The sequence below is a fragment of the Gossypium raimondii genome, chromosome 11, assembly GCF_025698545.1.
Source record: "Gossypium raimondii isolate GPD5lz chromosome 11, ASM2569854v1, whole genome shotgun sequence".
Lineage (NCBI taxonomy): Eukaryota > Viridiplantae > Streptophyta > Magnoliopsida > Malvales > Malvaceae > Gossypium > Gossypium raimondii.
In genome coordinates, this window is record NC_068575.1 from 38,961,496 (window position 1) to 38,982,451 (window position 20,956).

General features: G+C 29.6%; 1 non-coding gene across 3 annotated transcripts; it reads left to right on the forward strand.

The window, feature by feature from the left end:
- Positions 1-15,830: 15,830 nt before the first annotated feature.
- LOC105803956 (uncharacterized) lies at positions 15,831-18,766 on the forward strand. 3 transcript variants are annotated; one of them, XR_001136673.2, is made up of 7 exons: positions 15,831-16,013; positions 16,147-16,208; positions 16,597-16,671; positions 16,951-17,072; positions 17,821-17,953; positions 18,219-18,340; positions 18,485-18,766. It is a non-coding gene; the product is annotated as an uncharacterized LOC105803956 (transcript). The 3 variants fall into 3 exon arrangements; XR_008190664.1 differs by having other exon boundaries at positions 17,825-17,953; XR_001136672.2 differs by lacking the exon at positions 17,821-17,953.
- Positions 18,767-20,956: the final 2,190 nt, after the last annotated feature.

Here is a 20,956-nt window from a genome sequence, read left to right on the forward strand (position 1 = left end):
TGCCCCATACTAAAGGGCAATGAGTGATCTTTACTATCAGTTCCCCCTATCACCCAAGAGTCATCTGAAATGACAAAAGCAGACAAGGTCAAAGGAGCAAAGCCCCTTACAATTTCTTCAGGACCTACCATCAACTAACTTTTTTCCCCAACCCATATTTTGAGCCAAGTACAGTCCCAATGGGTGTTAGAGGTCCCTTTGCTAATGCTCTTAAGCCAACACCACAATAGCTTTGGTCTTATAATTGTGAGTTTCATAATGCTCTAAGTCATCAAATTAAAGATTTTATCCATCTTAAGGATAAAATCAAGATGGCCTTCCAAAAAGGTCATCTAAAATAATTTTTGGCCCAATAACCTTATCTAAGGAACAAGTCCAATGAGAGACAAGCAGTTGTTGGATTTGGTGCCCTAAATGTAGTGTTTTTTTTTTCTAAGTACACTTATAATTTTTTTCGAAAGATTGGTTAATAAAATTATTCATGAATTACATTAATACTTTGTATATTATCCTCACGTGGTTTTTGCATGCAAATCAAAATAGAAGAAAATGTACTCACTAATTTGTCTAATGTTTAAACTAATAATATAGTGGTATTACATGGTCGGATCGTAATACGAAAAGACAACTTCTATTAGTAGATAAACCTAAATATATCTTTAGTCTAATCGGAAATGAGAAAACTGATTGAAATACTAATATGTCATCTATTAAGTCAAATTGAGGAAGATGTTTTATCTTGGACATCGGAGGAGATGAATCCCAGAAGATAGATACATATATAATGGCCTAAATTCAAGGTTATCGGAACAGTAGTTTCGTAGCCACAAATCTGATTTAAAGATAAATATATTTTAATATTTTTGCATGAATATTGATATGATAGGAAAATCGTATGAAAATATAGATAGAAGAATTTTACCGATTTAGTAGTTAGTTAGAAAAAGAAATTATTGAAGAAATTGGGTAAAATAAGATATCGAGACCTCGATCTCATAAATCCGAGTCAAAAATATTTTTATAAATATTTATGAAATGTTATTAATATGGTATTAAAATTTCGTTAGAAAATTTTAATGTTTGGGTAGTCAATTAAGTAAAAAGGACTAAATTGAAAAGGTGTAAAAGTTACTAGAAGGATTAAATAGCTCAATTGTTAAATGAGGAGGGACATAAATTGTAAATAAGCCAAAAGGAGATATTTTGGGCGGCATAAAGAAAAATCAGGAGAATTAGTGAAATAAGGGTAAAATGGGAAAATAACAAATTTTACTAACATAAAAATGGGACCAAATTGGAATATCTAGAATTCTCTTCATATTTTCTTCATTATCATCCAAAAACGTCCTATGGGTTTATTCAAGCTGGTACTTCATAATTTTTGCACCAAGTGAGTTAATCATTGCCTTTTTCTTGTAATTTTTGTGTTTCTAAGACTTTTACAACTAGGTCCTATTACTAAATTCATTAGTTTTTGATTTCATGGATGAAATTGAAAGTCACTATGGTTGAGTGACATAAGTTTATGATGAAATAGCATGAAATTTAAGCTTTAATTTGTTTATGAGATGATTTTATTAGGCAATTTCGATAGAAATTGATTTGTAGGACCTAATTGTGAAAAATTTTGGAATTAAAGTATAGTGCTAAAATTCTGATTTCCAAAGGTTATAAAATAGTTTAAAGTGATAGAATAAAGTGTTAATTGGGAAAAATTAGCTCAATTGAGAGGTTAACTGAGCAGGGATGAAATTATCATTTATTCAAAGCTTAGGGGAAAAATGGTAATTAACATCATGCACTAAACCAGTTTTGGACAGCAGCAGTATTCTAACTTTGAAAAATCACAAAATATTGTAGAGATCGAATTAGAGGATGAATAAAATATGAAATTAAAGCTTATTGAGTCTAGTTTCTTATAAAAGAAATGATTTAAGTAATGGAATTGTAAATCATGAGATATAATAGATTTTTTAGACAAGGTTAGAATGAATTTGGGTTCCCTGTTCGACTTTGGAAAATCATAAAAAATGGAAAAAAATAATTAGGGGCTTAAATTTATATGTTTAAAATCCTTAATGAGTCTATTTTCAAAATAAATAAACTAGAACATCATCCAAATTTTTACAATTATATAATTAATTTTTAGTGAAGAGGGTCGGAACTGTTGAACAGTGAAACAGGGGAAAGTTTAAAGAATAAATTGTACTTATTGGATAAATAAAAAATTTTGAAAATTTTATGGTAAGAATATATGTGAGTTTAGTTTTGGGGAAAATTAGCGGATCTTAATTTGGAGTTCCGTAGCTCAAGATATAAATAATTTAGTGACTATGACTCAGTGAGACAGCTTTGAATACACTATAAATAATAATAGAATTATAGAGAATGTTACATATGAACATGAAATGTATTAGATTAATGATTAAATTTATTTATTTAGATCCAGAAAATTCAAATACAAAGCTAGATCGAGGAAAAGAAAAAGTTCGGGATTAGTAGATTTTTGTTTACGAACAAGTATCGAGGTAAGTTCGTGTAACTTGAATTATATTCTTAAATGCTTGAAATGTTTGTTATTGATGTGAACATGATTTGAATGTTCATTGTATGAAAATTGATGAAACATTGATATATTTGATAAAAAGGGGAAGAAATCCAGGTTGAATGGAAGGAAAATTTGATGGATCTCTGAAAAGGAATTGACGGTAAAAAGGATCTAGCCCGGACGGGTGATCCTATTCTGATATAGCCCTCCCAAAGAATATGTGGAAAATGGATTTAGCCCAGACGGGTAATCTGAATTAGGGTCTGAATTAGCCTGGACTGGTAATTCAGATCCAAGCTCATTAGTGTAATTGTCATTGCAGGGGATTTAGCCTGGACTGGTAATCCCGACAATACTTTATGAGTTTATATTACAGGGGATTTAGCTTGGACTGGTAATCCTACTATAAGGATGAGGTTCGCGGGAGTGTACTCTCTGAAATGGAAATGTGCGCACATGAATATGAATTGACGGACCCGGATTTGTACACTAAAGTGTACCCCTGAAAATCCATCAAAATTTCGAGAAATTCAACGAGATAAATATGAAAAAATAATAAGGGAATGAAAATCATGGAATTGATGAGCTCATCAATCATGGTATATATTATTGATACAAGGAAATTATTGGACTAATTTGAATGTTGAGTTTGTGCATGTTAAGGGAATAATGTATTGAACGGGTGTATGAATGTTTATTGCATTGTATTAAAAATATTAGGTAAGTATAATTCTTGTTACATGAACTTACTAAGCACAAAGTGCTTACCCTGTTTCTTTTTCCCCTGTTTTGTAGTGTTAAAAGCTCGGAGGTCGAATTCGGTCAGAGATGTATCACACTATCAACCTCAATATTTCGGTATATAAAGAAACTTTATTTTGGAAATCAATGGCATGTATAAGCTAATAAAGTAAATGTTAATGTGAAATGAATGTAAGGTTAGCCATTCGTATGGCTAACAAATTTTGGTTTTGGTATGTGATGAGGTTATCTTATGAATATGTTAAATCTATCTTGAAAATATGTTGAAATGGATTGGTTGTGTTGGATTGGTCTCGGTTTAAAATTGTAGGGAAGATTAGATATTTATAAAGGGGTTATATTGAGTTCAAAAAAAAACTTTGGGATTTTGCGAAAAATTTCTTATGGTTTCGATTTAATCCGGTTTGGTCCCGATGTATGTTTTGGGCTTCGGAGGCCCATCCAAGGGACGTCATGACATGTTTCGATAAATGAATAGTATTTAACTCGTAATAACAAAAAATTTATTTGGTAAAATCTGGTAATGCCTCGTACCCTATTCCAGCGACAAATACGGGTAGGGGGTATTACAACATACATGTGATTGACTGGACTGATAGTGCATCGTACTAGACCCAAGAAGAATAAATCCTAAATATGTTTATGGATTTATTCACTTGTGACGTTCATAGTGTGGCATACCTAAATCTTGAGTGGATGATAGACTATGTATGCGTGACTCGTACTTTGATGTAATTAAAAGTCTAAGTTCAAATAGATAAGAAACTGAAAGTTGGTGCGTAGGGTATACGACTTCTGGAGTATATAGCATCATTTGCAATAGTGGAATTCATAGCTCGAGACATGGGTAAATGATATCCTCTCATTGGCATTACATGGAATATGAAAAGTAAACGTGGCCACTGGTCGTTCATTTTTGTGATGGATGACTTGATTACTATTTGATGGTAATTAATTTTTCATGAAGGACGATGTAATGGTTACCATGAGATAAAATAGGATCATATTGGGAGAATGGATATTATCCCAAAGAGATTAAAGATATCCTATGAGGGTAACATACTTATGACAAGGTCATTGGACGGGCACTGTTCGAGTTACTTTCGTAATGATATGTTGTTAGGAAGAGCTCAATCTCGATACTATACTGGAATGACTTCGTGATTAAATGAGTATATAACTAATAGGAAAAAAGTTATAACTTAATTATAAATCATTTGAGCCTTAATCGCATATGTCCAATCAGTCCCTCCACTAGCTCGGTGAAACCAGAAATGAATTGCATGTTGAATCAAATGAACACAAATGGATAGAAATGGTGAAAATGGAGAAACGGGAAACATTTGGAAATGATTATGGTTTTCTCCAAAACAAAAATGGAGAAATGGAATCATTTGGAAATGATTTTGGTTTTCTCTAAAATGAAAATGAAAAATGACTTGGAAATAAATTTATGTTTTTCGAATTAAATGAAGTTCAAAAATGGAAAACAAAATCATTTGTCATAATAGACTGTTGAATGTGGAAATATTAAATATATTTTCTCATAAATTCTTTTATGGTAAAGTCATCATGATTTTAAGTAGAGGTGAGCAAAACTCGATTCGATTCGAAAAAATCGAAAAAAATTCAAATTTCTAGTTAATCGAATCGAGTTATTCGAATTATTTGAGTCAACTTGAATAAGTAATTTGAGTTTCAAGTTGGATTTTACATTTCGAATAATTCAATAACAAATTAGTGTAAATACCCTTTTAGTCCTTATCAAGTTTGAAAATGATCAAATTGGTCTCTCTCTCAACAAAATTACAAAAAATAAAAATAATTTTAAAATTCAAAATATTTATAAAATTCTAAAATTTATATTTTTAAAAATTATAACATTTTAAAAAAATTAAAAATATATAAAGTTCAAATATTAAAATTTTCTAGAATAATAATTTTGTGGACCTAAATAAGTTAGTTAATGATTCAAGTTTATTTAACTAAAAATATTTTTCTTTGAAAAAGTTTTCAAATATATATAGTTTCAAATTTATGTGCTTTAACATGAAATTAGTTATCTTGTAACAAGATTTTAATTTGACATGTTAATTTTTTAATATAACTTGAACAATTTTACTCGATTCAACTCGACTCGAATTTTATTTCACTCGACTCGATTTGAAAAAAATTCAAATCGAGTTAGAATGATAAAATAAGACTTGTCAACTCGATTAACTCGAATTCTTTTCACTCGATTCAACTCGAACGCTCACCCCTAATTTTAACGGAGTTAGAATTGAGTTGAGAAGATTATTTAATTGGAAATATATTGAAGTTTATTTTGGGGAATAGAAAAATAAATATTAGGTTGAATCAAATTATAAAGTATTAAGTTAAAAGCCTAGGAAGTACTCATAATTGAACCCAATATGGAAGAATCATAAAAGCCCCTTATGCAAAAAAAAAGGTGGAAGACAAACCCTAGTAAAAATAGCTAGGGTTGCCACTACATAGACTTCTAGTTAGACTAGGTGTTTATTTTTTTAGTTGAAATAAACTTCTACAATTCTACAAGGATTCTACATCCTCTCCCTATAAATAGATAGCATCGGTAGGGCTATTTACACAACTTTAAGATATTATTATTCAGCCTGAAACTAAAGAGACTTTTATTCTATAATAATTAAATATATATTCCGGAATAAGGATTCTGCCAATTTTTATTTGAGAAGAGATATTCATTTTCACACTAAAGAAAAAAAACTATTTTTGGTTCCGTGTTTGATTTGATTTGCGTGAGCCTATACTCAAAGCATTTCGTGGTACGAGAATAGTGGATAAGATCATTTGGTTGAAAGCTGGGAACGGCAAGGATCCGTCTATCCAAAAACACAAGTGCGAATTCGGTCTAGGGTTTATTGCTATAAATATAAAAAATTTAGTCCATTCTCAAAAATTTTATTTTTCGTTGCGTAGAAAAACCATTTTCGAACCAGATTTTTCCCACAATAGTATCGTTTCATGCTCAGGACAATGATAGATTAAGGGGAAAGTAGTTAGTGTGGGGGGTGATTGATGTATTACTTGGCAGTAACATTGAATGGACAACCTTGAACTCCAATCAAAAGGGGCACCAATGGAGCACCACGTCTATTTTTGCTCCACTAAAGAAGCCCAAAGCATCTTCTTCTTAGCAAATGAAATTCTCGAAGGTTGATGAAAAAGAAGTATGAGATGTTAAAGGTGATGACCCTCTTGTAGTCTCTACCACCATCGTCTCATTCCAAGTAAAGAGAATTCATATTGACACAGGAACATCGATATACATGCTTACAGTTAAGGCCTTCCATCAAATGGGCATCAAATAATCATCTTTAAAGAAAGCTAGTCATGTTTATAGCTTCGCTAACCAACTGATCACAGTTAAAGGCTCAATCACCCTCTTGTAACCTTGGGTGATGGCGAGCATGTTGTTATCGATACGGTCAAATTCCTTGTCTTGGATGATTCAGTTGCTTATAATGTCATTTTTTGGAGGCCTATTATGAGAATGGCCAAAATGGTTGTCTCCACGTTCTACATAATGGTTAAGTTTCCCACGTCCTCCAGCGAAGGATATATGAAGTCTAACCAGTGAATGGTTAAGCAGTGCCATTATTGCTTTGGTACAATTAACAAAGGAAAATCATGAACTCCTTCCCCCTCGGTAGGTTACAATGATTTTCAATCTAGGACTCTTGTGGGAATTAACATAATTGGAAAGGCTATGTTGAATTTGGAAAGTTTGGATGCAAGATCAGAGGCCAAACTTCGTAAGGCTGATGGGGCAGAGTATATGAAAACCCTCCGCTTGTGTGATGAGGACTCGAAAAGAGTCACACAAACTACTTCCACCTTCCCACCGTTCGAGAAAGAATAGTTGAGTTCTTTGTTGAGAGAATGTCGGGATATTTTTTCTTGGTCGGTGGCAAACATGCCTAAAATTCACCTATTCATGATTCAACATTCTTTGGGAGTAGATCCTAAGCCTAGACCAATAAACCAAAAGAAAAGAAAATTCTCAGAGGCCATGGTTGATGTTTCCAGGCAAGAGGTCAATAAGTTGTCAGTAGCAGGATTCATTAGGGAAATCACTTACTTTGAGTGGATTTCAAATATGGTGATAGTGCCCAAAACTAATAGTGTGTTAGGATCTAGTACCCTTATTGTAGTGTTACATCTATATATTTATAATTTTTTTAACAAGTTGGTTTAATAAAACTCCATCATTATCATTAATATCTCTTGTATATTATCCTCAACATTTTTTTAACGTAAAGTAAAATGAAAGAAATATTGACTCACTAATTATCTAAATATTTAACTAATATTAAGTGGAATTACGTGGTCGGATCATAATGTGAGAAAGACAGAGAAAGACAACTTATATTAGTAGATAATCTAAAGGTGTCCTTAGCCTATTCGGAATCGAGCAACTCGATTAAAAGATTAATATGTTGTCTATCCAATCCAAATGGGGAGATACATTGTCTTGGGTATCAAAGCAGATGACTCCTAGAAGATAGATACATAGATGTGACTGATTGGACTAGCAATATATAGGATTGGACCCAAGTAGAATAGATCCTAAATTTTTTTATGGATTTATTCATTTATGATGTTCATAGTGTAACTTATCTCAATCTTGAGTAAGTGGCTAACTATTTGTGTGTGACTCATATACTTTGATATATTGATAACCTATGCTCAATTAATAATAGAGCCGAAAACTAATACGTCGAGTATATGACTTTTGTATGGCATAACTTCACTTGCATTTGTGGAATTCATAGCTCAATAATGGAAGTTCAAAGTGAGAATTAAATCAATTAGTCATTTGAAGTGAGAATTAAATTAATTAGTCACCTAATTTCATGAATGAGGCAATTAAATATATTCTTCATAAATTCTAATACAAAAAATCTGTCATGATTTTAACAAAATTAGAATTGGGTTGAAAAAATAATTTAATTGAGAATATTAAATTAGTTATTTTGATTAACGGAATTAATAAATCAATTCAATATTTTTTTTCGAAATAGAAAATAGTTATCGGGTTCATAAAAGTCTGGATAACACATATAGTTGTACTCAATACATGAAAGATCCAAAAGATCCAGTTTTAATGTGAGGGGCGACAAACCCTAGTTTCCTTAGGGATGTCGTCTGTCTCTTTGTGTTCAACTTCGTATTTTCTATTAAAATATTATTATTTAATTACAAATTATTCAAGCAAAACTCTTGTATTATTTCTTTATAAATAGGAATTATGGGTTGACCTACTTATAGAAATCATTGAAGGCCGCTATTCTGTCAGAAAATAATGGTAATTTATTTTTGAAATTTTTATTTTCTGTGAAAGCTTGTAGTTTTTAGTCTATAGAGAGAATTAACTTTCTCACTAAAATTTAAGAAATTTTTTATTTTTTGCGCTTGGTTTGTTTTGTTTGAGCCCACACTCAAAGCAATTTGGGGTTTGAGGATAGTGGAGAAGGTCGTTCAGTAGAAAGCTGAAAAATGACTTAGACTACCTCGTAAAAAGCACATGAAAAATTTCAATTAAAGGCTTATTGTTATAAATATCACAATGCTCACTTTTAAAAAAAAAATTAGCTTTCGTCATGCCTAAAAACACTATTTTCTAAATTGATTTTTCCAACAAAGTGGAGAATATGCGTTGACTTCACCAATCTCAATAAGGCATGCTCGAAAGATAGCTTCTCCCTTCCTTTCATTGATAGGTTGATAGATGCCTTCACAGGACATAAATACATAAGCTTCATAGATGCTTTCTTCGAGTACAATAAGATCTTCTTAGTCGGAAAAGACCAAGAGAAGATCACTTTTATCACTGAAGATGGACTATTTTGTTGCAAAGTAATTGCATTTCGACTCTCATTTTTTCATTCAACTTTACAAGATAAAATAATGTTAATATCAAATAATAAAATTGTTATTAAATATCAAATAATTATAGAAGAATAAAATAATAAAAATTGATGATATTAGTGAAAATAATTTTTTAATTAAAATAAATCCTATAAAATAATACTAAAAGATAATTTTTAATAATTCTCTAAATGTTAATTGAATAAAAATGTTTTGCTAATGAATCTGTTTATAGTACTATATCTTAGTTACTAATTAAGTGATCATCTATATAAAACATTAAGTATAGTTTAATATGACTCAAAAGTTTAATTAAGTGATAATGATTGCAATAATAATAGTGAAAAACTAATAATAATAAAATAATTTTTGGTAAACACTATTAATAAAATAATTATAATTATTATTTTGTATATTAATAATATTTTATCATATTTGTTTGAAAAGAAACTTGAAAGTAAAAATCAAATTATTTTTGTTATCATTACCTAATTATTGCTATGAAATATAAGAATAGAAAGAGTAAAAATAAGAATAAAATAAAGAATAAAAAGAAAGTAAAGACCCAAAGATAGGAGAGCAAAAAAATGTATCTTATTCATCAAGACGTATACAATGCTTCTCCAAAGTCTATATTTATAGACATAACAAATATAAAGGAAATAAAACTCTACTTCTAATGAACATTAGAGTCCTAATGTATATCAAACTTATCTTGATCCTAATGGACATACACTTAATAATAAAATATTTATAACACTCCCCCTTTGATGTCCATTGATAAAGTTCCTCGTTAAAAACCTTATTGGAAAAGAATTCCTAGTGAAAGAAAAAGAGTGCACATATCTATAATACGCATAACATGTTGCCTCATTAAAAATCTTATCATGAAAACTCAATGGGACAAAACATTGGTTAAAGGAAAAATAGTACAACGCGTATTTAGTCCCCTCATGACAACATCATATAATATCTCATATTCTACGTATTACAATCTTGAATACTAAATTTTCAAATAATCACTTGAACAGATTTAATAAACATTTATATCATTGTTCTTATGGAAGTCATGAGTGAGGGAGAATTTTGGGAAATATATTTTGATCTTTTCGAAGTTTTAACAATAATTATAACAAACTCTAATATTGATCGTTCTATAAAAATACAAATAGTTATTTTAGATCATTTTATAATCTTCCTTCAACTAGTATTCATTGAGTCAAATTTATCACATATGTTCAAATCATTTCAATTCATATAAATGTTTATGCAAACCTTCAAGGATTTTAATATAAACTTCCACTATATAGTGATTCATACAAAAGGTTGTAACAACAACCATTAGACACATGTCAAATCTTTCATGAATTGCCGACTAATTAGATATCTAAAAGTTATTACATCTACCACAAAAAATATTATATCTTCTCATAATCAATGTTAGGGCTTAGCAAAAAAAATTGTTTTCACAAGACTATCAATTTGTACCCACTAGTTTTACACCTTTAGATGTTTGGATTGCTAGTCCAAAAACTTCACAAATTAAATTCTACTTGAATTATGTCTTTCCATTTTGGCCAATCTATTTAAATATCTATATTTCTCAACAACTTTATTCAAGATTCTCATTACCTTTCATTATTTCAACAAGACTATTGTATGAAAAACTATTGTCAACAACTTTCTATTTTCATGGTTCCATATTTTCTCGTATTGACATAACTTATCAGAATCTCTTATTTTCATCATTTTAATATCCAAGTACCTGAATCTCTTCTGGAGTTTGAATAACTAGTTATATGTTGAGCCTCTTTAAGAGCACTGCCTCCACTATATGACCATCTAGATTTACTATTTTCTTTAACGAGAATTTTCATCTTTGGAACCAATCAGTCTACCATGCTTCAGGCATGCATTACTTTCATTTATTCTAACATGATGTCCTATGGGAATTTAAAATATCAATTGGTATCTAATACTTGGTTATTCTCATTAGGTTAGTAGATACACCTGGCAGTTAACTTGCAATAAAATGAATTATCCTTTTCAAACTTCTGGTTTAAATTACTTTCTACAAGGATCTACATATTTATAATTCATTCCAAGTAATTTATTTCATCCAAATAACATCATTTCTTTCCCCTTGATGTTGGGAAAACTTGTAAAGTCAAAATTGTAATCATCAAATCATGTTATAATTGAACTCCAATTCATTCAAGACAGTTAATAATAAAATGAGACTCATAATTAATATATATTCCTAACTTTTTTTAATTCCCATTTTGTGCATTGTGGTGGAGCAACTTGAACATATACTACACATTCAAAAGTTCTAAAATGGATTGTATTTAGCTCCTGACCAAAACCCAATTCTAATAGGGAGTATTTATCATAACTTATTGGCATGATGCATGCAAGTGTCAATTTATGTAAAGTGTCATATCCTTATACATATATACAAAAATATTTTTTCTCAAAAAATATGATTTAGCTACTAATTGGAGGCATTTACCTCATAAATTTTGCTAAACCATTTTATACGCATAAACATTAAGCGTTGCGATACTTACTTGCACCGAGTATCTAGCATATAGTAATTATTGAAAACCTAAGTAATAAACTCTCCAACATTAGCAATAATTGTCACGATTGCATAATTTGAAAGTTTTGTTCTTACACTAATCATTAAACAAGTAATCTCACAAACTATAGGTTGTGTGCTGGTAACTCACATGTGATTATCTTGTAGATGCATCTACCAAAATTATATTAAAACATCCATTTATTGGATAAATGAGCCTATATTTCTTTCAAAAATGCAAAAGATTCAATCTCTATTTTTATTAATGAGGTTCTAATAAATCTTCTTTGAAAAGAACATTTGATAAATGAAGAATTTTCGTGTTCTTTAATAAATATCAATATAAATTTGTATCTTGCCGCATCATTATTGATCAAGAGGGTTTAACCGATCATGTCAACCAATTAGTATATTTGGACTAGTAAACTTCTACTTTACTATGCACATGATTCAACGATTCTAATGTAAACTTCTAGTTTACCATCTCATATGATTTAATCGTACAAGCAAATATACTAGCATTGTATATAAGAAAACACCAAATTAATAAATTTGGAGGTATAAATGTCCTCTTTGAAGCATCCAAACATAGAACATTAGCCTCGATACAATAGAATAAAAGCCAAAGCCACATGCAGTTATTGTAAATAGAATTTATCAAATTTCAAAATGTGAACAAACAAATATCATTTTTGCATAGATATATGTGAAAAATTAAGCAAAGTGCATGATCATACCATAAATGCACTCAACATCAATCTTATCATCAATCTTTACATTATCTTCATTTTTACTTCGGTGGTAAGAAAAATTATTATGATCATCCCTTTTACAATTACTATAAAGTCACTTACTACGTTCACGTTAAAGATTTTGCCTTTATATATTACTATATTCACTTTAGGGAATGGAATAGATCTATTACAACGAGCTTTATGGTTTTTTATTTAATAGCTCGTTATTTAATTCAACCATAAGTAAACATGACATTACTTCATAATATATCTCAAAACCTTTTCATGGTATTGCTATTGTAGAAGCACATTTGAATCATGAAAAGAAAAGTTTTCTCTAGTAAGTTCCCATTAGTAATATTATTCCCACATAATTGAGATATTGCAACTTTAGGTATATCCAACCGTAACGAGTTTTAGATAAATTTATCATGGGCTGATGGTCATATCTTTAAAATATTGCAACTTCAGGCGCAACCAATTGTAATGAGCTTTAGATAAATTTATCATTTTCCAATGGTCATATCTTTCTCTTAAATTAATCCACAATTTAAGTGGATTTTTCACAACCAAAACTCAATCTTTCTCTATCCTTTTCAAAATAAAGATAGATATCCAAGTATCATACATAATATAATTCAATAACTGAATATTTCTCTATCAAAAGATGTATATCTTTATAACAAGAGTGATTCATCTGAATATAATTTTCCCCATTCACAATCTCAATGTGAGATCCTTTATTGAGAATATCTTTTGAAACTAATGCATTAACCATCACAAATTTTGTTCTTCCAAATATTGATATATTAGCTCTTTTGGAGCTTTTAACTAGTTTTGTACTATCAAATATTACATTAATATTTGTTTGTTTTAATACCATATAAGATAGTACTTTCATCTGTAAGGATAACGTTCATTGCTACATTGTCAACAAGACATATATATTTTTAAAGAATATTAATATAGTAATAAATATTTAGACATACGATACGACGTGGTCAATGATATTTCATAACATTGATAACATAGGTTATCTCTACCTTTTGAAGCATTATCTTAAGAACCCTCATTGTTATTTTATTTATTATTGTTTCCACTTCTAGTGATTAGTATTATACCACTTATCACGCCTATAATTGTATCCTTTAAAATAGATCTATAAGTAGACTTCTAAACATCCCAATCACTACACCAAAATAGATTTTTAGCGGCGTTTTTAGTGGCGTTTGGATAAAAAAACTCCGCTAAAAATCAATCATTAGCGGCGTTTTAAAAAAACGCCGCTAAAGATCGAGTATTAGCGGCGCTTTCCGAAAAACGCCACTAAAAATGAGCATTAGAGGCGTTTTCCAATAAGCACCGCAAAAAACCTAAGCCCAACGACGTTGTTTTCTGAGTTTTCGGGGCTTTAGTGGCATTTTTTAAAAAGTGCCGCTAATGCTCGGGTTTTTAGCGGCGCTTTTGAAAAAGCGCCGCTAATGCTCAGGGTTTTAGCGGCATTTTTTAAAAAGCGCCGCTAATGCTCGTGTTTTTAGCGGCGTTTTTGGAAAAGCGCCGCTAATGCTCAGGGCTTTAGCAGCGTTTTTAAAAAAGCGCCGCTAATCCTCTATTTTATGGCGTTTTTGAAAAAGCGCCGCAAATTTTTTTTTACCTATCTATTTATTATTTAATTGGTTTATTTATATTAATTAAAATTCAAATTATTTTTAATTGAATATTCAAAATCTTCATAAAAAAATAATGACACGTAGAAATAATTTGAAATAAAAACATAGAAAAATATTTGTTAAAATGGAAAAATTAAAATACTATTATTTAAAATAATTTTAAAGTTTTTGGGTACATTATTGAGTGTTTTTTAATTTACATATTAAATAATTTCTTATATAATCGTAAAAGAGATAGTATTAATTTTAAAATATTGAATTAATTATCACTATAGTTTAAGGTTTTTGGTTTAGGGTATATGGTTTAGAGTTTAAGGTTTAGGAGTTACTATTTTAAGGTTTATGGATTATGAGTTTAGGGGTTATGATTTATGGTTTATGGTTTAAAGGCTGGGGTTTAAGGTTTAGAGGTTATGTGTTAAGGGTTTAGGATTTTAGGGTTTAGGTTTATGGTTTAGTGTTTAGATAAACTAGTATACTCTAATTTATATATTAATTAAGTTCTTATATAATTGTAAAATAGATAATATTAATTTGGTTCTTCAAAATCGTTTGGTGTATTTAAAACCATTAAAGTTGCATTATATTTGTTGAGGAATAATAAAACAATAATCTTGAGTTTTAAATATTTTCAAAGAATTTGACATTAAATAGTTTCACAACCTTTTAATAAGTACTGTGGTTAATATTCATTCTTATTCGCTCCAAGGATATCCCTTTTTTAATAAGATTTTTAAAATATTTTTAAAAAATTTCATTTTAAACTATGCTACTTAAGGCTTGATGTCTCATTTAATTATTAAATTAATTATTTTAGTAATGGAGGACCATATTAATATAACCTCGTTAGTTTAAGGATGTAATTAGAATATTTTAAAGACTTGGGAACCAATTTAAAATGAAAATTATAGTTTAGGGATGTATGGTGTAATTAACTCTATTAAAATTAATTTTAACTAAAACCTAACTTGAAGAGATCATAGGTTGCGTTTTGTCGGACCTATGTATTCTATTAACATGCATTATATTTGTTCAAGCCTAGCTTAACTTGAAATACGAGTCTTAATTTTTACCTAAAATTTTCTTTATTTTATATAGCTAACTCAAATCCATTTTAGACCACTCGTATTATTATTAATTTAATATATATTAATTATATATATTTTTCATTTATTAAAATTTTAAACATAGACAAATTAATACATATTTTAAAATTTTTCCAACTTCAAGCTCGTTTTACCGAATCACCCATTTCATTGTTTAAAAACAATAAAAATTATTTTATATTTAAATTTAATTAGATCTAGCAAAATATACGATATTTGTTTTCTAACTTAATAACTTGATTTTTATTATAAAAATTTAATTTATAAAAAATAGTAATAATAAATGTTTTATAAAATCACTTAACCAATAATTTTTAACAGACAAAATAAGAGATTTTTAGTAGAGCAAAACGACGTAGTTTTATTCAAAATAAAATAATTTTTTACGGCATTTTTAAAAAAATATCACAAAAGTTAAATAATAGCGGCGTTTTTATAATAAATGCCGCAAAGAATAATTTTACTTTAAAAAATTCCCACCATTTTATTTTACTTTAAAAATAAAAGATTTTGAGATGGAATGAATTTTTGCGGCGTTTTTATCCCAAAATTTTCCGGCTAAAACCCCTAATTTTTTCTTTCCCCTCTTCCCCTTTTCAAACTCATTTCTTTCGCCTCATTTTTCTTTTTCTCGGATCTTCTTTCTTCCTCTCAGCAAAGATCTTTGATTCTTTCCGTCTCTTTTTCGTTCGCTCTCTGGTAATTTCATCTTCTCTTTTTGTAATTTAATTTGTTCTATGCTGATTCATATATCGTTACTGTTACTTGTCTCGCTTTCTTTCTTTTATTTTCTGTTTTTGAATGATTATCTGCTTGGTTGCTGAGAAAATAGAGGCTGGAAACAGGCTCGTCAAACCCCCGTTGTCAGTCGCTGAGCTCATCCCTTTCCTAGACGTAATCCCTAATCCATCTTTCTACTATTTTTCCTTAACTTCGTTTTGCTCTTCGTTAATTTTTTTCCTTATTATTTGATTTATCTGATTTTATTATGTATGCGTTTTCGAAATTTTTCGTGTGATTCTTTCTGTGCAATTAATTTAGTTAGATTTCGCCCATACTGATTTTATTGTCTTAATTGACAGTGAAGTATATTATCTAACTGGATAAAAAGGTTAACTGGGTTCAGCTTAAAATATTAGTGTTGGAGTTATGTCTAATTTCCCATATGAAAATCACCAATAGATTACTATTATGAGAATGGTAAGTTTCTCTTTTAATTTGTTTGATGATTTTTTCTGTTTTAAAGTCATGTTCTTATGTACGTTTTGGCAATGTTGTGCAGGTTGATGAAGAACCTGCAATTAGAACAAATACCACCATATTATTGGGGAACATTGCAAGCTACCTAAATGAAGGGGTTAGTTGATTCTTGGCTAATCCTTCTTGAATATTTGTTTTGATTCAGCATATCAAACATTATTAAGATGGTTCACATGGAATCAATGACCTTGAAAACTTGTATGTTACAATTTGTTTTCTTGTAAGGTGCATTAATTTTTAAGTAGCTAGCTTAAATAGTTAAATGATTTATAAAGGCATGTCCAGAATTTTTTTATAGCCACTTGATGGATAATGTCAGTTCTCTTTTCCCAAGATGTAATTTTGGTTTTTGACTGCTAAAATTCTAACCTTGTAGATGGGGCATGAGTTCCTTAACTCTTAAAGGCAAAGCTTCTGATCAAGCTCTAGCCTTGGCAAATATTCAGGCAGCTCAGAAGCGTCCTGTTTCGCAACCAGTTTCACAGCCTAAACCACAAGGTAGTATTCTGAACATCTCTACAATAGAAATTAGTATGAAATTTTAATGAAAGTCGTGAATTTCACAGCCTCTTTGAATCTTCGGTACTTTTTCACCTTTGGTTTGGGAAGCAATATTTGGGAAGAAAACCTCTCAGAAAGCATTCTAAGTTCTTTTTTTTTTTTTTTTTTTGTTAGGCTTCTAAAATTTGTAAGCCTCTTTGTCCTACCCCTTTTCTCTTGGCATACTGTTATTTAATTACATCTATTATATCGAAGATAGAGTCCAATATATCAGTTATTTTTAAGTGATGCTGTTGTTTTTACTTGAAAGCAAGCATATCATAGCTTAAATGATCTATCATTTCCATCGTTTATACTAATTAGAGATTTAGCCAAGATTTACTGTTTAACACATACTCATATCTGACACCAGTTAACCTAGGTTTCATGTGTTTCTGTTTTGTCTTTCCTTCGCATATTTTTTGCTCTAAATGAATGGTCTGGTCTATGTTGTCTCTGAATCTATTTTCATCTCTAATAACAAATAGATGAAGTGTTTTTTTTTCAAATTTATCTTTTCTGCTGAGAATGGGAGTTTACTTGTGAGGAGGAAATGCTGGAAGTTTCCTATAGCAATTGATGAAGACAAATGTTGTATTTCTTTGTTAAAATATTTACTTTACCTTCTGGATTTTCTGTGTGGTTGATATTGCAATATAATAAAACTAAATCTAATTTAACCTTGTGTCAATTTACTTGCTGGCAGCTAGAATTCGAGGTACTAATGACGTCATTCAGTTAAATATGATGATATCAGTGTTCGATTAGTTTGCTATCTTAACTGGTGTAGATCAGAGTGATGGCTGATAAGAGTTAATTAATTGCCTTCCCTGAATAAGGTAAACGGGATTTTATAAAAAAATATAAATAGATGACTTTTCTGCGTAAGTCCATATTTTGATGTAGAGTTCCGTTTGAAATTTGACGGTGGGTGTGAAGGCTTGCCTGAAAATCATTATATTCCTAGTCTGCAAGGATATAGCAAAATTGAAAATTGTTATCTTTCTTTAAGAATTTGAACCATGTCAAAATTTAAGGAACCATATATGTAGCTGTTATTTTCTTTGTTACAATTCTCTTAGTATTATCAACTCTCTGATGTAGGAGCCAATGATTAACACATACGCCAACTTTAGAGATGATGTTCTTCCCCGTATTAAAAGACTTGGGTACAATGCTGTTCAGATCATGGCTATTCAAGAGCACTCATATTATGCTAGCTTCGGGTATTACATCCATCGTAATATTAGCTCAAATCTATTTGTTTCTATGTATGTTTGTAAGTTTGTAAACTTGTACTAACTGCTATGTGGCAGATATAAGTAGACACACTTTTCTACTTATAACAAGTTGCATTTAATATTTTGCAGGTACCATGTGACAAACTTCTTTGCACCTAGTAGCCGCTTTGGAACCCCTGATGTCCTCAAGTCACTGATATAGATAAGGCTTATGAGTTGGGTAGTAGTCGCTTATGGTGTACAAATACTTGTTCAAATGCAAGATGGTGGCTGGAGGAGTATAAGTTTGATGGGTACAAATTTGATGGTGTGACTTCAATGATGTACAAGATTTCCTTGATTAAGTAAATGTATTATATCTTTTATTACCAAGATTTACTTGATTAAGAAAATGCATTGTATGTTTTATTACCTTGCATATGTATTATTTATTTTAGTTTTGATTCTAAATTTTTATTTTTACTTAAGAGTTCTAATTTTTGGTTTTTAATTGTGTTATTAATTTATTATTTTAAATTCTAAATTTAAATTCATTAATTTTTAAATTTAGTTTTAAAGTTAAAATTTTTGTAGAAAATTTAATTTAAATAATATTTTTTATTTATCCTTAAAACATAATATAATATTTATCATAGAAATAAATATTATTTAAAAAAATATTTTTTTAAAGATATGTTTTTAGCGGCGTTTGTGTGAAAAGCGCCGCTAAAGGTATGTTTTATAGCAGCGTTTGTGAGAAAAGTGTCGTTAAAAGTGATGATCTATAGCGGCGTTTGTGGGAAAAGCGCCGCTAAAAGTCATGACCTATAGCGGCTTTTGTAGGAAAAGTGCTGCTAAAAGTCATGATCTTTAGTGACGGTTGTGGGAAAAGCGCCACTAAAAGTCATGATCTTTAGCGGCGTTTGTGTGAAAAGCGCCGCTAAAGGTCTTGTTCTATAGCGGCGTTTGTGTTAAAAGCGCCGCTAAAGGTCTTGTTCTATAGCGGCGTTTATTTCTAAAAACGCCGCAAAAGTTAGCGGCGGTGTCAATAGCGGTGTTATTTGTGGCGCTACTGAAAGCGCCACAAATACTTTTAGCGGTGTTAAAAAGCGCCGCTAAAAGCCTGTTTTGGTGTAGTGAATAGATTTTTTATTTAAAAAATAAATATTATAAAAACTTATATTTGAGTCAACAATCAATATATATGTTTAAACAAAGAACATTTGATAAGAAAAAGAATATGTACTCAAATATAAAGTAACATGGTATTAATATATTTCTACCAAAACTCAAGCTTTTAAAATATTCAAAGAATATTACTATAAGCATTTTTTAAATGTTATAAGACATTAGAAAATCATTTGAAAATAATATACTACAAAGGTTAATTAATACCTTATGAACCCATCAATATTTAATAATATTACTTAATAAGTCGATTAGATTTAAAATAAATAATAATCATACCTCAAAAATAAACTTTGAAACTTTTTACCAATCTAATTTTGCTCCATAAATCTAAGATTGAGGACCAAAATCAATGTTGAGATCAAATTTTCATCATCCTTGAAAAATAGAAATAAAACAAATTAATCAAATCTATCATAATTAATTATGAATTAAAATTAATAAAAATATCATATATAAAACATTAGTTAAAATGAATTTCTTGTAAACTTTGTATCTTGATGTCTAAACTCTTGGATGAAAAACTAAGGATAAATTTGATCATTGATTCAAAGAGACACTTCTAAGCAAGATATACTTGTATAAAAAGTTCCTGTGAAACATAATTTTAAAACTTATAATAGTTGAGTGGTTAAAGGCAAGGAGAGTTGTAGAAGGTCACAAGTTCAAATCCTTTCAACGAGTTTTGACTTTTCTTTACTTTTTTGGCGTTGATCAATTTTATTTTACAGTTTTGTTTTCGAGAGTGGCTTGTGGCTTGGCTTAGCTTTCAAGGGGTACAAGTAGGCCTGTTCATGGGCCAAGTCACTCGTTTACTCGAAAATGAGAGGATTTGGACAAAAATAGAATACCCAAAAATGGACTTGGGCAAAATTTAAAGCTCGTTTTTCTATATGGATTTAGCCTTAGATAATATTTTGTGACTCGAGCTCGGCCTGACCCGGCCCGAATATATTTATTATAAAAAATAATTATATTAATTATATATGTTAAATAATAGTTATATACATTTATATTTATATTAAATCATTAACCCAATAACGATTAAATCTATTACCCAAAACCTAAAAAAAAACTTACTCAACTAAAAAACTCAACCCAAAATATAAATTTTTAAAATTACATTTAACACAATAAAATATTTATTATATTTATTTGTGTTTTAATATAATAAAATACTCATTATATTTATGGTAGTGCTTTTAATATAAATGCTTTTTAATGTGTTAGAAAACATTTACTTTAGTGTTTTTAGTGCATTTAGTGTATTATATTTTTTGAAAAAAAATATTAAAAAAAACTAATCAAAAAATCAAATATGAGCAGACCGAGTCAAGCCTGGATTTAGCTTTCTTAAATTGGGTTGGGATTAGACAAAAAAGTAAACCCATTTTCTGAGCCAATCTGGGACAAGCCCGGATTTGAAAAATTTGT